Below are 6,664 nucleotides of genomic sequence, written 5' to 3'. Positions count from 1 at the left end.
AAGACACTGATGACAGAAACTGAAGACCATAGATGGAATGGTATACTGTGTTCATGGACTGGAAGAACTAATATTTTTAAATGACCACATTACCCAAGGCAATATATGGATCCAGTGAAATCTCTAACAAAATTCCAAGGACACTTTTATAGAACTAGAACAAAAAATTTTTAAATGTGTATAGAAACATAAAAGATCCTGAAGAGCCAAAACAATCTTGAGAAAGAAGAACAGAACTATAGGTACCATGCCCTCTGACTTCAGACTATACTGGTATATGGTGGTGCGTATGTACGTGCTAAGTCGCTTCAGTCATGTCTGATTCTTTGTGACCCTATGGACTGTAGCCCGCCAGGCTCCTCTGTCCATGGGATTCTCCAGGCAAGAACACTGGAGTAGGTTGCCATGTCCTCCTCCAGGGAGTCTTCCTGACCCAGGGATTGAACCTGCGTCTTTTTCATCTTCTGTATTGCCAGGCAGATTCTTTACCACTTAAGCCACATGGGAAGCCAGTATATGGTCAGGCCACCCCAAATGACTGTTCTCTTGCTCTCTGTCCACCCCCTGCTTGATCAGTACTTGCTTCACCTACATCTTACTTATCTAACTGAACTTCCTACCTACTTATCCCACCCCAGCTAGTGACTGTTCTAACTCTTAGATCAGAACATCACCATTGATAGCTCATCAAAAGCGTAGTGAGGGGCATGCCATTCTGCCAGGTAACCAATGAAGTAACCTGATTCAATTCTCCCTGTAACTGGTGAACTCTTCCTCTCAGGAGCAAAGTCTGCCCGCAAGTCCTGTCCACCATCTGCCATACACACACATGGCATAGTGTCCCTCCAGGACTGTGCTTCAGACATGTAAGAGCTTGCTAGCAAGTAAACTATTGATATGTCTGTGACTGACTCTGGGCTCTTTCTTTGGTTTTGAATCTGGGCAATCCTAGGCCTTGTAGCCCTGCAGGATGCATCCCAACAACTTCAAAGCTACAGTAATCAAACTGGTATGGTATTGGCACAAAAACAGACTCACAGATCAGTGCAACAGAATAGAAATCCTAGGAATAAACCCACACACTGACAGTCAATTAATCTACAATAAAGGAGGCAAGAATATACAATGGAGAAAGTTTCTTCAGCAAGTGGTGCTCAGAAAACTGGACAGCTACTTGTAAAATAATGATATTTCACTAATATCATATACAAAAATAAGCTCAAAGTGGATTAAAGACCTAAATGTAAGATCAGATACTGTAAACTTCCTAGAGGAAAACATAGGCATAACATACTTTGACATAACTTAGAACAATAATTTCTTGGAACTGTCTCTTAAAATATAGGAAATAAAAGCAAATATAAACAAATGGGACCTAATTGAACATTTTTATTTTCAATTGTGGTAAAAAATACATTACATGAAATTTATCATTTTAACCATTTTCAAGTATACAGTTGAGGAGTGCTAAGTTTATGTACATTATTGTGCGACAGAGCTCCAGAACCATTTCATCTTACAAAACTGAAACGCTACACCCATCAAGAAACTTCCCTCTCCTTAGCCCCTGTCTTTCTTTGTCTCTCTCTCTCTTTTTCTGAATGTAGGTAACCATCTGCAAGCCAGGAAGATTTTCTACCATAAACCAAATCCACTGGTACATTGATCTTGAATTTCTCAACTTCCAGACTTGTGAGAAATAGATTTTTGTTATTTAAGTCCACCCAGTCCATGATATTTTGCTATGGCAGCCTGAGCAGACCAATACATATGTTAATTCTATTTTGATTTCTTGGTGAGTCACCATATTGCTTTCCATAGCAGCTGTACCATTTTACATTCCCCTCTATAAGGTACAATATTCTAATTTCTCTACATCCTTGCTCACACTTGTTACTTTCTGTTTTATTGATAATAATCTTTCTAGAAAGTGTGAAGTTGTTAGGGGATACATTGACTGAAACAATCTACCTGACCAGGCACCACAGTATTCATTTGCATGAGTTATTTTATGACAGGAGGTCCTGGTAAGGAACATGGAATCAATAGGCCACCACTAACCAAAAGAGTTTGGAAAAGGTCAATAGGAAACACCATGTGTCTTACTACCTCTCAGAATCCCTGCTGGTATCCATACTGGCTGAACAATATGTGTATCCCCAGGAAGGACTCTGAGTCAGAATGATTGGCCAAAGATAGCCTGGAAACTAACCCATCACTATAAAACCCGAGGCTGTGAGCCAGGTGGCAGAGCAGTCCTCCTGGTTTCCCTTACCCTCCTGCTCTCCACCCAGCACCCCTTGCCAATAAAGTCTCTTGCTTTGTCAGGATGTGTGGCTCCTCAGAGAATTAATTTCCAAGAGTTAGACAAGAACCCTCTTTCAGGCCCTGGAAGGGGTTCCCCTTCCTGTGACAAGGTGATATCTCATTGTTTTGATATGAATTTCTCTAGTGATTAATGATATTGAGCATCTTTTCATATGCTTGTTGGTCATCTATATATCATTTCTGAAAAAAAATTCAGGTCTTTTTCCCATTTTAAAATCTGATTGTTGTTGAGTTGTAGGAGTTCTCTGTATTTTCTGGATTAATCCCCTATCAGAAATTTGATTTGTAAGTATTGTCTCTCAGTCTGTAGGTTTCCTTTTCATTCTGTTGACAGTGTCCTTTTATGCCCAATAGTTTTTAAGTTTGGAGTGTATTTGTGTGTGAGTGTCTCTATCTTTATGTTAAACTATTATCTTGTCTCAATGATAGCATTCATATTTTGGAAATACATATAACAATGGAAACTTTCCATAATACATGAATTTTCTGACGTCATGATTTTTCCTACTCTATATTAATGTGAAAACTATCCTTCTGATTAACTTGTTCTATATTTCAAACTATTATTTGGTTGTGGCTTACTTTACTTAATGTTGATGGTTAATGATCTCACATATCCTGGTTTTTGAAAGTTTACTATATTGCATATATTAGGGAAAAGTAATACACTTGTAAAGTGAACATCTGAAGCTTCTTTTTAAAAGTTATTTTGAAAAAGTATGGTTACTATAAAATATTCTACATATAAACAGAAAATCTTATATGTATTTAACTATAATGAAAATGTTAACCAATCCAACTTTAGGAAAAAAGGAGTGATTCATTTGTTAAAGGAAAACAATTAAAATACATATGTGTTAAATTATAGGTCTAATTATACTTTCAGTAGGGTATACTTTTGCACTGTTATTTGTGCTCCATTCATATATGATGACAGAGAAGGCAATGGCACCCCAATCCAGTACTCTTGCCTGGAAAATCCCATGGATGGAGGAGCCTGCTAGGCTGCAGTCCATGGGGTCTCTAAAAGTCAGACACGACTGAGCAACTTCACTTCCACTTTTCACTTTCCTGCATTGGAGAAGGAAATGGCAACCCACTCCAGGGTTCTTGCCTGGAGAATCCCAGGGATGGGGGAGCCTGGTGGGCTGCCATCTATGGGGTCGCACAGAGTCGGACACGACTGAAGCGACTTAGAAGCAGCAGCAGCAGCATATATGATGTTCATATCTTGACACAAAGCAGAATTAAGATATTCTTTACAACCTTGTTTTCTTTCTAAAGTAATTATTTTAATCTCAGATTTTATATTTTGTTTCCCAAATAGAAGATAATATAAATAAGTAAATGATAAACCAAGACTTTAGGACCCTATATAATTGTGCATCTTTCATAATAAAGTTCAGTCATGTCAAATGTATGTATACAATTCCAAGAGAGGGAAGAAGAGGAAGACTATATTTATAAAGCATATCAATCCACCTTAAACATGGGACAATTTATTTAGCTTACTATTTTCTAATTAGATTCAGGTAAGTTTTGATTGAGGTAAATGGACAAGAGTTTGAGGAAACTTCAGGAGATAGTGAAGGACAGAGAAGGTTGGCGTACTGCAGTCCATGGGGTTGCAAGGAATGGAACACGGCTTAGCAACTGAACAACATCTATAGGTTTATATGTTTAAAATAATAAAGTTTGGATTCTATTTTGCGTGAGAATACCTTTGTACCCCCAATTTTAAAAAATGCAGAGAGGGTGGCAGTAGTGGGGGCCAAGGAGGCAGGTGGAGTAAGACAGTGGAATTTGATAGGAAGTACTGTCTGTACTGCCTGGTGGAGGTGAGCTCACTGCACTTCTGCTGTATCAACTGCAAGGGCACTGAGCTGTGTGCTCTGAGTGCTTCTCAGCTGGTACAGAGATCAGCCACCACTGCCGCTATCATGGCTACCGTTACAAGGAAAATCCAATTCTGATACCATGTTAGAAGTGTTTCTTTGACATGTCTTTTTGTTGCTTTGGTTATTATAATTATACATAATGGCCTGCCTCAGAGAATTCGGCCTCTCTGCCTGACTCTTAAACTAAAGTGCCTTTGTTCATGATCCTGCCCACCTGTGGATGGCAAGAAGAAAGAAATGAACACATCTACTGCTTGAGACTTGTCATTCTAGGAGATATTTGCAAGATTAATGGCTTTTGTACTTTGTTTCCCCTTCTCTTCCCATCTCTGATCCATAAAAGAACCTAGTATCCAGAAGAAGATAGTTATTTTGAGACATTAGTCTGCCATCTTCTTGGTCAGCCAAATTACCAAATAACATCTTGCCTCAACACCTCGTCTCCAATTCATTGGCCTGTCATGCAGCCTGCAGAACGAGCTTGGATGTAGTAACACTATCAGCTGGTGGCCACAAGGACAGCTGCTGCTGGATGCCACTGAGCAGTTTAGCTTTGGAAAATGGGAGGATATGGCCGTTCACACTGAAGCTTTCCAGACTCCCCAGGAAGTATTGGCTGAGCAGCAACAGCTGACTACCTGCCCCTGTGGGACAACTACAGGATAGAGAAGTATGACCAGGACCCTGAGATCTTTATCAGCTGGCTCTCAACTAAGACTACCATGATGTGGAGATAGAGCTGAAGCTCGCACATAAGGACACATGCCTGCAGAAACTCAAGGAGTGTCAGCAGTGCAAAAAATCACAGGTGACTACAACTTGGTGCCTGCCTTCCTAGGCAAGAACAAGGAGAAGGAGGCTAAGCACAAGATCACCAGGGAGGAGAAGTTGTGATTGAAGCTTCAGCCACTCACACAGTTCATTTCCTGTGAGGAGTTTGACAACCTGTTCCATAACATGCACAAAAAGAAGATGCTGTGCACCAAGATTTGGCAGCTGCAGTGGAACCAGGACAAAGGCATCACCAAGATGGAGGAGTTGGCTAAGCATAAGGTGGCCAAGCACAAGTGCAAGAAGAGGAAGAAGAACAAGATTGAGGCAGGCACCAAGTGAGATAAGGAGGATGGCTAGGATGGCAAGACCACTGCCACCCAGAACCTGCCCAGCTCCAAGCTCCTACTGGATGCTGAGAAGGTGCTCTCCAGCTCGCTGAACTTAATCCCCATGTGCTACAGGACCATGAAGACCATCATCTTCAAGAACCACCTCCATAAGAGGCAAACATCCCCTCTAAGAGCCAGCTTCTGGGCTCTTTGGACAAAGTCCTCAAGAAAAGGATTTTAAGTATATCCAGGGATCCTTCCTAAGCTGTAGCTGTGAAAGCTGGAATGATGCTGTAAATCTTGTAAGCCAAAATGGCAAGGGGTGTAGGAGGAGGGGTGGAGAGGAAACACCTTTCCCCCCCATTATTGCTCATTTTTAACAAGTTGATTAATTTTTTTCCCTTAGGATTTAAATCCTTTATATAGTTCTCTGAAGAAGTAATAGTAACAATCTTATGTCGATCAAGGAGGAGACAAATACATGTATATTTTAACTTAGTCCTAAACCTAGTACTTTATGATGACAATTGCCTTTAAGTGTTCAATTTGGAGAATATTATGATGAAATTTGAAAATTCATGTTTATTTGTGACTTTCTTTCCATTGGTTCATGACTGTTGTGCTGTGGGTGGAGGCAAATCTTTCCCTGCAGTGCTACCAGCTTCACCCTATGACCTGAGCTCTGCCAGCTGCCCACAGCCACCCACAATGCCTGGCACAGCCTGGCATGTGGCACTTTAGGTGGGGGCTGGGCAGGGTAGGTGAAAGAGAGGCCAGGGAAGGATAGGGTGGGCATCCACAAGGACTTTTCAAGGAGGAATCTGGTGTTGCACAATTTGGCTAAACTGAGCTTCCCGGTAACCACTGGAAGTGGCAGAGTTTGAGCTTGTAACTCCCAAACCGACTGCTGGGGAGCTCACCATGGGAGGAGCAGCAGCCCTCAGCAGGCTCCCCTAGGTCTCTGGGGATGCAGGGACCAACACAGACTGTCAGAACATTAAGCTTCTTCTACTAGGGGTGCTTTTGCTGCTCTTAAAGCTTGTGTGCATTGTATCTGGAAGAACTCATTTTAGGAAACTCATGGCTGAGAGTTTTGAGTCCTGGTACTAGCTCCCTCCAGAGTTTTCACCCCAGTAGCAAGTACCTCTTTCACTGAGACTGGCTATGTGTCTTATTTGGGTGGCAACAGGCACTTGGCTAGGCCACGGTGGGAGGGGCCCGTAGAGGCCTCTAAGCCTGGGTACTGCTTCACTAGGTCACTGTCTTGAACCAGACTCAGGGGTGGCTCTGCCCAACTCTGTTTAAAGATGGTTTCAGGGGTGCTTTTTCGTGGAC

General features: G+C 41.6%; 1 pseudogene; it reads left to right on the top strand.

Annotated features, from left to right (window-relative positions):
* The first annotated feature begins 247 nt into the window (after positions 1-247).
* Positions 248-5,593, top strand: LOC109578958 (transcriptional adapter 2-beta pseudogene; annotated as a pseudogene).
* Positions 5,594-6,664: the final 1,071 nt, after the last annotated feature.

The sequence above is a fragment of the Bos indicus genome, chromosome 26 (assembly GCF_029378745.1).
Source record: "Bos indicus isolate NIAB-ARS_2022 breed Sahiwal x Tharparkar chromosome 26, NIAB-ARS_B.indTharparkar_mat_pri_1.0, whole genome shotgun sequence".
Taxonomy (NCBI): Eukaryota; Metazoa; Chordata; class Mammalia; order Artiodactyla; family Bovidae; genus Bos; species Bos indicus.
This window is presented reverse-complemented; position numbering and strand designations above follow the sequence as displayed.